This window comes from Calidris pugnax, unplaced genomic scaffold (genome assembly GCF_001431845.1).
Source record: "Calidris pugnax isolate Ruff unplaced genomic scaffold, ASM143184v1 scaffold113, whole genome shotgun sequence".
Lineage (NCBI taxonomy): Eukaryota > Metazoa > Chordata > Aves > Charadriiformes > Scolopacidae > Calidris > Calidris pugnax.
The window spans coordinates 3,450,248-3,465,790 of record NW_015090879.1 but is presented as its reverse complement, the minus strand read 5'-3'; the positions used below and the strand labels follow the sequence as shown (position 1 = coordinate 3,465,790).

Genomic DNA, 15,543 nt, shown 5'->3' with positions numbered 1-15,543 from the left:
CAGTGAAACTGCTGGGATGGTACCTCTGCTGCAGCATGTACTAAACCTGTACATTTTGGCCACATGAACTGCTGATGGTAACTGGGCCAACAGTGGTAGAAAAAAAATGGAATAACAGATGCAACTGACATGCTAGCAGGTATTTACAGAGGGGGGAGCAAAGCAAATATTGAAAAATGTATAATCCTTTGGCTTTTTCCTGAGGTCCTCCTTTCATGAATGGCTACATAACATATTCTGTGCGTCAAGAAGAGAAAAATACCCCAGTATGACGTGAAGTGATCTACGCTGTATATCTTGGGTCTGTTCAGCTGGTTGTGTTTGGATGTTGCTAACCTATTTTTCCAACGAGGTACAAAGACTAGTTCAGGATCAAAATGAGCTCATTCCCCACAATGCTTTCTACATAAAGTGGCCACAAGCCTCTACATCAGGGAACACAGATAGCACGTAGGAATGACAATTTTGTGGAACTAAGAGAAACCACATCTCCACTGTCATTTCCTTTTCAGGGGAGTTCTTCCCTGTCCCTGCTGAACCATTCAGAATGTATAGTTCAGGGAAAGTGTAATTTTCTGAGCTTCAGAATAGGGGGCAGTAAGGTCACAGTATTCCTTGAGCACTTTTGGTCTGTTACTGCTGGAGTACGTAGTGTTAAAAGGATTTAGAATGACTACATCTTTGCTTTGGAATCAGGACTTACCTCTGGTAGTCTGTAAGCTGACTGTTGTACAACCTCTGCTTGTCACAAGAGACTTAGTGGTGGACAAGGTGTAGAAATTGTACCCACGTTAAATAAAGCCAGTCTGAAATGTGGGTGGTACTTTTTAAAAAGTCTTATAAACCATGTTATGCATTTAAAATATATCCGACTGTGCAAAGAATGGCAAAAATACGTGTGCTTTCTCATTTGAACTCAGAGGAGAAGGTGACAGATGCAGAGAGAAACACCTACCATGGGGCTTTCTTGCACTCAGGGGAACCTGGAGGAAAAGTCTTGTTTGTGCTGTCGGTGATTACAGACTGGGTACCAGCCTGATGCACCAGGTTTGTGGAGATGACCATCTTTATCCTTATACAGAGAGCTACAACATACGATTTCTACACCTCTGGAGTCTCCAGACTCCTTCCTACGCTGAACAGGTAGAATAGTTTCAGAGGCTGGATTCTCCTCTGTCTCAAATTTCGGGAACAATCACTTGGCCTGGCATGGCTCTGGGCTCTACATTATGTCTGAGGCATCACAGTGTCACTGGTGCTACCAGCCCTTCATTTGTAGAAGTTTTCTTTATCTATAGCAGTATCTCTTGTGTTATGCCCTATGGAATTCTATGTGCAATTTCATTCTTTTCTCAACCCCTCTTTTTGTTTTTTTCTAAAGATTGCATGGAAGGTACTAGAGCTGCTTTTCAGATTTATTTGTCATGTTCATGTATTCCCAGATGCAGAAGGTAGGAACTCTTGTTTTACTCCCTATGCAGTTTGTTGTTTTGTTTTTTTTTTTTTTTTTTTTTTAAAGATTGCATGGAAGGTACTAGCTGCTTTTCAGATTTATTTGTCATGTTCATGTATTCCCAGATGCAGAAGGTAGGAACTCTTGTTTTACTCCCTATGCAGTTTGTTGTTTTGTATAACTGCATGAAATCTTTTTCCTTCTGTACTAGGCAGATTTGGTTTCTAATTATATGTATAACTGCATGAAATCTTTTTCCTTCTGAACTAGGCAGATTCAGTTTCTAATTATATCTTCTTGTTAAATTCTTGCTGTCCTGACACCATTTTTGTGACCTGTCTTTGAATTCTTTCTCTTCCTGCTGGGTTATTTCCGAGATAAAGCAAAGAAAAATGAAACCAGGATTCTGGGTGAGGCCATACTATTTAAGTGGCACGGTTAGTTTCTCTCTCATTCTGGGTGGATTCTGGGTGAGGCCATACTATTTAAGTGGCAATAATATTAGCACGGTTGGTTTCTCTCTCATTCTGGGTGGTTCTCAACAACTGTTTTGCTTTTCTGATCGTGCTGCACGTCAGCAGAAGACTTTATGGTTTCCTCATAGTGGTGCACAAAGCTGTTGCTCTCAGTTGGGAGCTCTGAAAGGTAGAATGAAAAGGCGAATGTGTAATGTTAAAAAGATACAGAAATGGGTGGTAAGGAGTAGATGTACAAGAAAAGGATCTAGTTACAGGCTTTTGTCAAAAGAGTTCATGAAGTTAGCATAGGTCCAGAGAAGCTGGGAGAAAGAAGAAAGAAAAATAGCTGGTAAGTAAAGATATTAGCATGAGCAAGTGTGTGTCTGTTCTCTGAATGTGATTGGTAGCGGTTAGAGCTTCGGTATCTCACGCTGGAAAGTGGTACTTGGTCTGATACTGGCATCTTTCCCAGTGTGTGGTGATGTGACTGGAGTGCTGTGATAGGCCTTATCGTGCCTGGATGGGACTGTCTAGCTCTTCATCGATCTACTGAGGTTTTGTATTGGTAACCAGAAGCCTGCATCGAATTCCATAAACTGACAGCCCCCAGTTCTGAAATAACTCTGCAAACTATAGCAGTTTAAGTTAAATCAGGATGTTTTATAAAATTTAGCCTTGGCTAAACAACTGTCACACCTTATAGCAACCTGAACTTCCATTGAACCTAGCCTATGTAGAAATGAGGTGTCTGATGCCTTTGTTAGCTTCTCACGCAACATCTTTCGACGCTCTGGCTCGACGCTCTGCGTCGTATGTTTATTTCTGGCAGAAGGTGTGTTTAACGTTCTGATTGTCACTGTGTGGAATATGATGATGGAAGCCCTGATTTTGCACACAATGAGTATATTGATAGATTTATCTCATTTACTATACTTATCTGTCATGCCTAAGGGCACTAATGAGTTGTTTTCAGGAACTAATGAGAACTGTAATGGCTAATGGATGTTTACAGCATCACTGCATTTTACCATGTGATAATGTGAACACCAACTTCAGTTCCTTCAAGTCTTTAATTGGCACCATCAGAGTCTTTAATTACATTGCATCAGACAATAAAAATCTCAGAGAAATCAATGAGCAGAAGTTGGTGATCCTACTGGAGTGACCAATTGCTATGATGGATGATTTCTTTGAATGCTACACTCTGAAGTAATAAAGTCCTTTGAGAACTAATTTTTAAAAAGAACTAACTCAAACCCAGATTTTTGCTATTTGCTCTTTGTTTCCCATTAATTCAGCTGTGAAAAGGAAAAGTGACACTGCCAAGCTCTTTTAGATATTTTCAAACTGTGTTCATTTGTAAAATAGGAAATACTAACTGGAAAAAAAAAATGGTGTTTCCTTTATTCATAACAGCCCTGTTTTTTTTAAAGAAAGAATATGGGTTTCCTGCAGTGCTGGCACACCAGCACACACCACCTGTATTTTATCAAGTGACAGATACAGCCAGTAAGATACAAAAGATGTTCTCTCCAAACCATCTTGTTTGCCTGTCTACTGATCGTTGTTTCTTCTGGAGATCTGTATCTTCATGTTACAAACTGTATCACAATATTGTCAGCCTTACCTGACCTGCTAAACATTTTCAGAGGTGTCTCTGTGGTAAAAGAGGTAAAAACAATGAAGCTTGGGGTATTTTGCTGGAGGGTTGTGCCTGTTTGATTACTTCCTCAGTAGTCATATCATCTACTCATCATTTTAGTGCTGCATATTCCTTTACATGTGCATTTGAGAGATACTTGTAAACACCATTTCTTGTCTCAGATTCACTGCAGAATTTGCGTGTCCTTCTTACTCTAGGTTGGGATGTTCGGGTGAAAAGGGAATACTGGTGATTGCTTTCTGGGTTTTTTTCCCACACTATAGAGTTTTCTTCCCTTTGAATAGGAGTGTTGGTGGACTATTGAGTCTCTTCCCTTTTTCTTCCTTCTGTGCTATCTCTAAGTTCTTCCGTTGTTTCTTTGGAAAAGTACTCTTTTCTCTTGCTTGCCTAACAGGAGCAGTTCTTCTGGGCAGTTACCCATCTGTCTTCTCTCCCACAATGAGGAAATGAGATAACAACTTATTGTTCTCTGCCTGATGAACTCTTGCCATATGCTGGCAGATGCTCCAGCTGCACTGGCCTAGTGGTACTGATGCACTGACTTTTTTTTTTTTTGCTTTGTAATCTGATATAAATGCCCCAACCAGCATCTTCAACACCGACCTGGAGCTAGAGTTCTGCCCTCTGATTCGTGTCGGGTAACAAATGGTCAGTGAACAGCAGCAGCTTTTTGCTGTGGATAGAAAAAGTCTACAATTTCAGTACCTCACATAATCCTTCTTTCCTTACTTTCCCCTTCCTCCAATGTTTTTGAGTGTGCAGATGTTTCCTAGTTAGTTATTATTTAAGTGAACGGCTTCTTGCTAACATGTTAATTAAAACTCGCTGTCCGGAATCTCTTGGTACAATTTGCAGTGTAATCTGTAGCCTCTAGTGCATCATTGTATCTCTATTAAAAGGAATTCTGTGTAATGATGCTGGGATTTAATTAGTTTCTTTGCCGGTGTTGTAAAACATAGTGATAAATGAGCTAACAGGTCCATGGATCATTATTCTACTAGAGATGAGCTTATTAGCTGATTATGAATCATTAACAAAGTCTACATGGGATTTGCTTATCTAATTCAACACAATTTTGAACATTCAATACTCTACATTCATTTCTTTCAACTAACAACATAGCATTTAGATTGTAATCTTTGCTTCCTTTATTCGGGGAATTTTCTTCTTTAGTGTTGAATTCTAATTGTATTGCAAGTGGGAAGGCCGTGTGTCCATCTGGGAGGAATGCAAGCTGGGTTGTAAGGTTTTACACAACTGCCTATTTTTTCATTTGGTTTGGAGAATGTCTGTTTATTAATCACCTGGCATTGCAGGAAAGAAAGAAACTAAGGCCTCAGTCAACCAACATTTCTTAAACACTCACTACCTAGAGAAAAGTGAAATACCCTGCCCCTGCTAGAGCTGATCGTGTCACAGGGGACATAATCACACCCCTGAGAGTTTTCAGTCTGGGGCTGAGGGTGTAACACCAGTGCAGTTGTCAGAAATCATGCATATTTGTAACACAAGAGTGTACTGCATGGCGAATACTCACTTGCGAGATTTTTGGAGAGTGAAATATTCAGAAATTTGGCGATATTTGTAACACAAGAGTGTACTGCATGGCAAATACTCACTTGAGAGACTTTTTTGAGAGTGAAATATTCAGAAATTTGGCACTGTGAGTTTATCTTCAAATAAATAAGACAGAATTTCAGAAGGTTTTTCCACTTCTCGTTGAGTGTGTCTTTAAAGTACAGTCTCACCTTGACCTCCCCGATGTTTACCTTTTTAGCCAAACCACTCTTGGTTAGATAGACTTTAGGCTATTTTTTTGCTGTGCCCTAAGGTTGATTTGAGGTTATTGTAATTCAAGAACAGACATTTTCTGTCCTAAGTTTTGTTAACTCCTTGTTTTTAAACAAATTTGTGAAAGGATATACATGTACTAGAAGTGAGAACATGCCCTGTTTTTATGTTCAGTTGTGTCTCCCCTTTAAATTTAATATACGTACAGTTAATGAAGTTAAGGAAGCATCTCTTCCCTTCCAGTGCATCACAGGGACCCTAGCAATTGAGTTTGTGTTGTACTTCTGTGATACCACACCAGCAGAAGAGGGATTGTGCCCGGATGGTGACACCAGGGAAGAAGTTCCCAGCTCCCAGTTCACCTCAGCTATGAGACTGGTGGTCAAGGAGCAGTGATGCAGGCAGAGCACATCACCAGACTCTATGAAGTTTCCTGTGAGGGCTCTGTTAGTCAGAAAGAAGGGGTTTCCTGATATTTCTAGACTCCTTTTGGACTAGGAACACGAGTGCATCACAGGGACCCTAGCAATTGAGTTTGTGTTGTACTTCTGTGATACCACACCAGCAGAAGAGGGATTGTGCCCGGATGGTGACACCAGGGAAGAAGTTCCCAGCTCCCAGTTCACCTCAGCTATGAGACTGGTGGTCAAGGAGCAGTGATGCAGGCAGAGCACATCACCAGACTCTATGAAGTTTCCTGTGAGGGCTCTGTTAGTCAGAAAGAAGGGGTTTCCTGATATTTCTAGACTCCTTTTGGACTAGGAACACGAGTACTGCTGGTTGATAGGTTCCCTGGTGAGATTTGAGCGGCTTTCTTACAAAATAATGAAGTCTGTAAGTTTTCGGCTGAGAAAATGGACTGTTGTGGTGTAAATAAGAAGCTAAAAAATAGGAAAACCTAACGTGATAAAAATTCCTATGTGTCAAATGCTGGACGTGGGCTGTGGAAGGAGTCCAAGCAAATGCTCTCTAGAAGATCTATCTGTAACTTTTCAGCTTTGTGCAATGTGAAACCGAAAAATGATAGTGGCAGGTAAGTTATTAATGTAGGTGAATACACAAATGTCATTTGTTTTCACAGCTTCATTGATTTTTTGAACCAGCAGAACAGAAATAAGTTTCATCTCTGTCCATTTGTCTAAGCTCTTCAAAGCTTTTTCCCTGGAAACTACTTCCTTTCTGTCTCCCAGTGAGTAACACTTTTCTGCATACTTCATACTCTGGATATGTCTTTAGCCAATTTATTGCTATGATTGTTATCCGTATTACTAATTAGGAGTCACTTGTACAAATAGCTGGTCTGTATGCAAATGTTGTTGTGCAGTCCTTGTTTATTCCAAGCATATTTTATCTTTCAGATCATAGTCCTTTTAGCGCAACCGTAGCTATTTCCAGTGTGCTCACTGTGATTTGTGCAATATTAGGCCATTGCTGGATGTGTGTTCCAGAGGCTACGGTGGCATCAGGGTCAGTGGTCTTCCTCATATAAGTAGATGGGACAGGAATTAGGGTTATTAGGTTATTAGCCAGAATGATCCTGCAGTCACTGCAAAAGGATAAACTGGCAAAGTTATTGATGAACACATTAGCAATAGCAATCAGCAGGGTAATATTGTATTGACAGCTACCAATCTGCAAATGAGGAGCCACTGTTTGTAAAGAGAAGGTAGTTTGGGGTAACCTACCTCATGTAATCCTGTCTAGAAAACAGCATGCTTGGGTGTAACAAGGTATATCCAGCGGGTGCGTGTCCATGATTCTCAAGCATCCCCATACGTCCATGGAGTATTGACTTGCCTGTGCTGTGCTTTAGGTGTTCTCATCCTGCCTTTGACCCACGGCTGGAGAGAAGTGAATATTGAGAAATGTCTATTTAGTCTTCTCTGTCCAAGGTCCCCTTGACTTGAGTTCTCCGTAAGGATACTTGTGAGTTCTTTTTGGAAGGCGGGCTCTTTTGCCGCTCTCAAAAATGCAGCCGTCATTGAAAATGACCTCTGTGGAATCTGCCTGGTTGCTTCTGCGCAGGAGACTGTTAATAATTCTTCAGGAGAAATCTTGGCAATAATGTAAAAAGATGATGATGGTGATGGCAGAGTTGCCATCATACACTGTTCCATAAATACCGAGTTAAAAAACCAGGATGTTCCTCAAAAATTGGCAGCTGAAAGTGGATACAATTTTCTTGCGATTCTTGCAGGATTCCTCTCTTACAAGTATACTATTTACAGAGCCATTAGTTCTAATCCTTTCTGATCTTTTGTTTATCGTGTCAGAGGTAAATATTACTTGGTTTGTCCCTGTGGGAGCAAAGAGCATGCTATTTTTGTTTCTATGTTATTTTCTTTCACCGAGACAACCTGTTATTTCTTCCTTTGAGAAAGATTTACAAAATGACAGATGAATTTCCAGGAACAGTAATATTTCTTAATAGTGAGGGAAACAGGTTTGTATTGCAGAGATGCAGCCATGAAGAAAAATAGGAGAATTAGGAAGGCATGGTTTAAAATAAGATAGGACAGTAACATCGAGTGAAATAATAGAAATTTTCAATATCTTTCATGGTGCAACAGGAAAAGTTGATTGTGTAAACATATGCCCTTTAGTTTCTGTTAACATAGGCATAATACCTTTTTGGTTGCATGTCATTGGTGATCATGAATTACAGTATTATGTGCTGCACTGAAATATTTTTATAATTGTGATCTGATATTATACAATAATTTATTCATTTTAAACCACTTATTCAATTTCCAAATAGAGATAATTTTATAAAATAACTTAATCTGTTTTATTTGAGATTTTTATAAACAATAAATTAGTTACAATGTCAATATAAAAATATTCAATTTTATTCTTTTCTAATTAGGATAAAATGCTTGCTCTCTAAATTAATTTTTTCAACACAGCAATGTTAATATTTATTTTGAGCAAAATACCTGAATCCTAAGAATCATCATGAATGAAATTTTTCATACCAGTCTTTGTACAGCTCTGAAAGTGATGAGAATGTTTATTTTATAGAACACATTCCAATTTCATAAGCAGTAGGATATGGACATTAAAATGAATTGAAACAAAGCAGGTTAATTATTCAGGGGCCTTAGACTAAAATAAGTTAAGTCACAAATAATGCATCATGTGTTCTCATTATAACCTGAATGTCCCTAGATTACTCTAAGTATTGCCCCTCACTCTTAGGCCAATATTTTCTGTCTGATTAGAGATTTATTTTCCTTTTCAGTATCTATTTTGCTATTTTCAAAAACAAGATCCCTTTTTAGATACACATTAGTACCTTGATAGGGATAAATCTGTGTATCTGCTACGAGAGTACTGATTTCTGAGTTTTGTAAAGGTCGCATAAAATGTGGTTAGGTAACATCATTCTTTGAAGATCATTATTACTACCTCTATAAATATATATAATAGCCAATATCAGAGAATACTAACTTTTAGCACAACATTTACAAAGCTTTATCTTCTCAAGGGGATGCCCTTTAATAAAGGACAATGCATGGTTCTTAGTTCAGCAGATCTGTCAAGTCAGAGGCAGTCATTTGATTTCACTTTTATACATATGCTTAGGTGTTCAGAAAATTATTGTATGTAGAAGAGGATTCCTGAATACTATAAGGCTAGGTCAACAACAAGGAGGTAGATTTCCAAATTCTTACTGTTGATGTTTTCTGTGATCTGACTTTTATTCTGACTTTGACTTACTTTAGAGTAAACAGCAACATGCACAAATATGAGTGCTGTTACACATATTTTATTTCCATTTAAAGGACTTCTTCCTTGCTTAGAGTTCTCCATGTGCTGCAGATGAAACAGTACTGCTAAATGTTTGCATTTTTGTCTCTTGCAGGAGGAAGAGGCTAGTTTGCGGTTTTTGGGGTTTATTTTGTTTTTCTTTTTCTTTTTTTTAATTTTATTGAGCATCTTTGAACGGGCTGATTAGAAGCAGAACTCAAGTATAATTTATTCTGCCTAGTGTTTGGGAAGTTCTCTGTGTCATCCATGTTTTGTCTTACTGATCGTATAGATGCAGATGCTTCTACCTTGGCTCCTTATCCTTGAACTGTAATGTGGTTTTTCCCCAGGAATCATTGAATCCTACATGTGGGTTTTAATTAACTCCAACAGGTGTTTAATGGAGATTTAATAAGACAGTTATTGTATGTTAATTAAATGTCAACTGATTGCTAAGAGGTTTTTGCAATTATTGAAGTTTACTAATTATCTGATAGATAAATCAATTTTCCATGTGAATAACTCACATCTATGTAAGCAATAAATATGCTGGTCGGTAATGTATATTGTCATATTGAAATGAGATGTGCTGTGTTGAATAAGCTCCCTGCCTCCGTCGGGTTCCTCACTCTCAGCCCAGACAACATTTCCTGCAGAAGGTGGCCCGACTACGGGCATCACGGGTCCAGTGATGGACCTGGGGGTGCCAAGAGCATCTGTGTGGGACTGGACCAGGACCACAGTGGTAGCTCATCTCTTCCCCAGGGTTCAAATGAAGATGTGTCCTGTAGGAACTCAAGAAACTCAAGAAGAGAAGGGCGACAAAGCTGGTGAGGGGTCTGGAGAATAAGTCTTATGAGGAGAGGCTGAGGGAGCTGGGGTTATTCAGCCTGGAGAAGAGGAGGCTGAGGGGAGACCTTATTGCTCTCTCCAACTCCCTGAAAGGAGGGTGTAGAGAGATGGGGGTCGGTCTCTTCTCTCAAGTCACAGGCGACAGGACGAGAGGAAACGGCCTCAAGTTACACCAGGGGAGGTTCAGGCTGGATATTAGGAAAAGTTTTTTCACTGAAAGGGTTCTCAGCCATTGGAATGGGCTGCCCAGGGAGGTGGTGGAGGCACCATCCCTGGAGGTGTTCAAAAGAGGGGTTGATGTAGTGCTGGGAGGTATGGTTTAGTGATGATGCTCCTTGTTTGTTGTGCGGGTGTCTATTTTTGTCAGTCAGGTTGACGGTTGGACAAGATGATCTTTAAGGTCCCTTCCAACCTTGAAGATTCTGTGATTCTGTGAAATATCAGGTCTTTCCCTTCTCTTTGGAACAAAGCCTGCCCTGTGGTGGAGACTGGTTTTCCTTTGTGGGCTGAGAATGAGCACTCTGGAACAGGAGTTTTGTTTTCAGAAACATTTTTTGGCATCGAGCATGCGTTCAGACACATACAAATGCATCAGTACATTCTGTGTATTACCGATTATTAATCAGTACTCAGTGTATTAATGAGGAAAGTAACTGTAATCAGCTCTGATTTATGCAAATTAAATACAACCCTCAGACTCTTGGTCAGTTGCCAGGACAGTCTGCAAGTGTTTAGAGCATGGATGGTGCTTTTTTTTTATTTTATTTTTAAAGAAAAGAAAACAAAAAGGAAAAAGGTTCTTGCTGCTAATAAAAAAAAATGCATAGGTCTCTGATGAAATTCCCTTCTGAGGGTCCTGCTTAAGTCCTAATTCATTAAATAGATTACACCTGATAATGCAGCTTTTACAGGTGGTTAATGAGTCAGGCCACCTGAGAGATGCAGACAATCGCCTCAGAAGGTAAAAGTTTAGATTTTGATGTGGAACACTTAATACCGCTGTGCAGGACTGTAGCACTGAAGTAGGACTGAGAAGTGCCCACCAGAACAGAAGGGAATTCTTTATTAATTATATCAAAGCTAGCAGACTGTTTGAAGATTTTGGACTTGTAGAAGCAGCGAAAGCAGGTTCTTGTCTCATCTCAATCGCTTACCATGCCTCTAGGTAAAGGGAATGCTTTGGCCATTTGCAAGAATGGATCAGTTTGCCACAATTTACTTTTGAAAATGCAACAAAAAGATGAAAGCGGGCTCTTAGAGTACCAGAATGCTTCCTCTCCTCTAAATCCTGGTTACTCAAAATTAGAGAGAAATTCAAAGCATATCCTTCTCAGTCAGTGCTATGAAAACAGCAGACTCATCCTGCAGTGGAAAAGAACGGTGATGATGAGGAGGGAAAGAGCTACTACTCCCAGTTGATGCCAGACAAAATAACACCCACGACATCTCACGTCAAAGGGAAAGGTGCTTCTTTATTTGTACAGAAATCTTCCTGGACCTGGGCTTGGGTGGCAGGCATGCTCTATCCCACTTTGTTCAAGATTAGTGGATTATCTCTGCTTCTCTCAGTCTAGGAATTGAGCACAGCTGCCCCAGGCCCTTTGTCATGGAGACTTTTTTTACATCTTTGGTATTCTCCAGTCCTACTTCTCCTCCAAAGCCATTGTGCTCTTCACTTGCAGGAGACAATAGCTTAGAGATTAAACCTAATCAATAATATGGTGCACGAGGGGGACACAGTGCTGTCGATGGCTAATCAATAAATGCTTCCTGCTGACTTCTGCGCATCTGGCATGTTCAGTAAATAAATCCAATCCCTCTGAAGATAATTTGGCCCCAGACCTACATCAATTACCTTTGTTTTATGGCTTGACCAGAGAGAGATTTAAAACTTAGACAGCGTTTCAGCCAAATTAATCCTTCTCTTATGCATTTAGTAACTACTGAAATTGATAAAAAATCCTTAAGAAGTTAATTTTCAATATTTTTCTACTCAAAAAATGGAAATTATTTAGCAGCTTCTAATAGAGAATTAAGAAAAATTGTTTCTTCATTTTGCAGACAAGTAAATATGAATATTTGCAGTCTTCTGTGAGGAAACTGGTGTCCTACAGCCTGAGGAGAAAAAGACCACTTTATGAAATGCTTCCACTTGGCGGTAGGTGTTTGCATGCTTTTTTCTCTCTTGCCTATGTTGATTTCCAGTGTTTACAGTTTGTAAGTTTGAATTAGAAGCTATAGCCAAAATGGTTAAATAACTACTAAGATATCCAACCTGTAACCTGTAAAATTGCTCTCACAAGCAGAATGTGCAGGTTCCAACTGAGCGATGGAGCAAATGCAGTTCAAACTTTGACCTTCTCCCTCTGCCTCTGCTGCCCTGGGCCATGTTCACATCTTGCTGGTGGGAACATGACCACAACTCTTTTGGTGGACCTAGAGAAATGGGGCCCCAGTCTGTGTGAACTGGCCCCACCTGTCTTATCAATCCTGGGCAGAATGTGTGTCTGGTAACTACCATTTTCATGTTCCTGTCACACTTCCCAGCTGTAGACGGGCAGCAGGAATGGGAAGGAGCGAATGAAGGACGTGCATTCCCAGCTGTAGACGGGCAGCAGGAATGGGAAGGAGCGAGTGAAGGAGGTGATGGGGTTTGTGGAAACTCAGGACAAACTCAAAAAACCCAACAGCAGGCAGTTCCCTTTGAAAATGAACAACTCTGACAGGTTAAAGAGACTGAACTGAACCATTTGGGGTTTATTTTTGTGTCTCCCTTTTTGGTGTTGCCTTCTCCTTGCACTGTACAAATGTGCAGTGAAGATGCTGTGAAGTGTAGAACCACAGGGAGACTGGAGAGCTAGAATCCAGCTGCCTGGTCCTATGTTGTTTGAAGCTGTTAAAATGACATTTCTTTTTCGTGGGTGATCCTCAGGAAAATTCTGCACAAAAATACTGTAGCTTTTACTAAGATCATTTTTTAATTCAAGAGGAGCAACATGCTTTGGTTGTAAGTGGCTTTTAAATTTAAGCCACTTTTCTCCTGACAAAGATTCTGTTTTTCAGAACAAAACAGTTATTTTTCTTATCTAAATGAAAATAATCCATAATGGATATACTGAGTTTTATGAAAGGACATTTTAATAAGGCAATTCCAATCCAGTGAGTAGCATAGGACAGTGGTACCAGGAACAAATATGACACAGCTGCCTGTCGGGCAGCTTTTTTCCTTTTCTTGCTTATTTGCCTAAGGAAACATTACTTATGGAATCATTTTTCTGAAACCTCTCTTTGGGACACGAGACAATTTACAATTTCTAAAGCAAAATAGAAGTTGTATGGGAAAAGAATACGGTAAACTAAATGGAAACTGAGTACCTGGGCATATAAGTGAAAGAAAATGAATCATAATTCTTCATTTTCTTTTAAGGTTTATGAAATGAGTGTGTTAACTCACATACACGTTTTACCTCTTGCGCTTTAAAAAATAGTTTAGAGTCTACACTTGTCCATTTTTATTGGAGAATTTACATACACGTAGGTGTCTGCATACACATACATGAGTTCATTCAAACTCCTGCTTCTCCTCCTGCAGCCTTGGTTTGGAGAAGTTATATACCATTAGTATGTTGTTCACAATTGCAAGGAATGATGCAGGAAAAATAACTGCATTAATCTAAGATGCCTGTAAATGTAGCAGTAATTTAGCTCATAAATACACCACAGCACTGGACACGTGATCCACAGTCTTCTCCTCTTTTACTGTTTGCTCCGGCGGCATCTTTATTGTTCACCGTTGAGGCTTTCTGTATGCTGAGCGCAAAATAGCTACATCAGGAACTTGAGGCTGAAGTGAGAGGATGAATTCTAACCTCTCTGTCCAAGCCAGCCCCCAGTGATTGGTGAACCGACTCTCTGATTCTGCTATATCATAGCTTTCTTTTCTTTTGACTAGGCCATTGTCATATTGCTGTTGACCTCTAACCCTGCATACACAAACCTGAACTCTGGATTAGGCTTCCCAGGGAATAAACTATGGGCAAAGTTGAACTACTAGCTAGAATGAGGGGAAATGGTTCATGCTGCCATAGTAACATGACCTCGTACTGTCTGCCTGGAACAAAGACGGTTTTCTTGTCCTTTTTTCTGCCCCTGTGAGTGTTTAAGCCCCCCTGCTGTTTATCCACTTGGGAGGGGGATGAACGCTGTACACCACGCAGTGAAAAAAGAGGTTACTCCCCCCTGCTTAAAGTAGAGCAGTCAGCTAGGAAACTGAGGAATCAGGGGAACAGAAAAAACAAAACAAAAAACCCCCAACAACCAAAGCCTCGCCCCGCCAGCCCCAAACAGGAGGTGGAGACCTTTTGGTCAATAATTTGAGTTTGGAGTTTCACATCAGTACGTGTGACCTTGGGCTCAAGAAGACTCCAGGCTATTCAATACTAGAAGGTGGGAAAGGATTCAGGAAAATAATCACGCCATCCTTTGCCTGTTTGTAGGCTCTTCCTTAGGCATCAGCTATTGACCACTGCCAGGGGGACAGGCTATGAGGCTGCTGGATCTTCATAGAAAAGACCTTCTCTACAGAGCTCAGGGGTGTTGCAGGAGTTACAAATGTAATTTAGTAAATACAATACGTGTTCACCCAAGTGATGGATGCTTTTCATAACTTTTGCAATGTTGTGTCAAGTCATCATTGTCTCTGGAAGCGGTTCCCTTGATTTAGACACAGGAACAATCAGGTAGAAACCAGTAATGCCTGCTTCAGCAAATGGCAACATCTCAAATTGATTGTTATTCACTTAATTTGCATATGTCTTTACATGAGGGGAAGGGTCAAGGGAGGAGGACTGAGTTACGCATTTCATATTGATGATTATTAAATACTACTCTGTCACCAAATCGAGGCTTTTTCAGTAATACAAGAAGCATTTACAAGTGGTCTCCAGCAGCTTTCCTTTTAAATCTCTGAAGATAAGCCTTAAAATAAAAAAAAAAAACCAACAACACAACAAAAGACCAAAAAAAACCCAAACCAAAAAAAACCCAAGTAAAAAAGGTGCTGGACGGGGAATGACAATTTTGCATGAGTGCCAATAAAATCATAGGCAGGTTTGACTTGAGTGTCTGTTGGCTTCGTTTGAAGCCCCTATTCCTTCCCAGCTGTGTGCTCTGACGATGTTAGAGACACATCTGGCCTCCCTTAAGTCCAACAGTGGGAGCAGAAAGCCCATTCTGACACGTCTCTGCTCTGTGTGTGGCACTGTCTTGTCTCACAGAGCGAGGAATTGGTGACTAAAGAGATGCCAGGAGCGAGCTGCTCTAGTGAATGCTAGTCCCTTCGGTCAGGAGGCAGACTTACTAGAATTTTATAAAACCTCTAGTGAATAGCATGTGTGGGGATTAATTTGTTCTGTGGACTTTACTAACAGCTTTTCACGTAAAGAAATGCTATGCAAAGTTATCAGACCTATTGTCTTTTTCTCTGTTAATTCTGCTCGTAAAGACTCTGTCTCTCTCTAAATTGCACATGGCAGCTCCCGTCATATATGATGCCTAAGCCATTGTGTGAACCAGAA

At 40.1% G+C, this 15,543-nt stretch overlaps 1 long non-coding RNA gene across 1 annotated transcript in view; it reads left to right on the top strand.

The window, feature by feature from the left end:
* The window catches only part of LOC106890596, a 146,564-nt gene that overhangs the window by 18,634 nt on the left and 112,387 nt on the right, over positions 1-15,543 (top strand). The window contains exon 2 of the long non-coding RNA XR_001412536.1: positions 12,029-12,125. This is a non-coding gene — a long non-coding RNA (uncharacterized LOC106890596). The remainder of the gene's footprint in view (positions 1-12,028; positions 12,126-15,543) is intronic.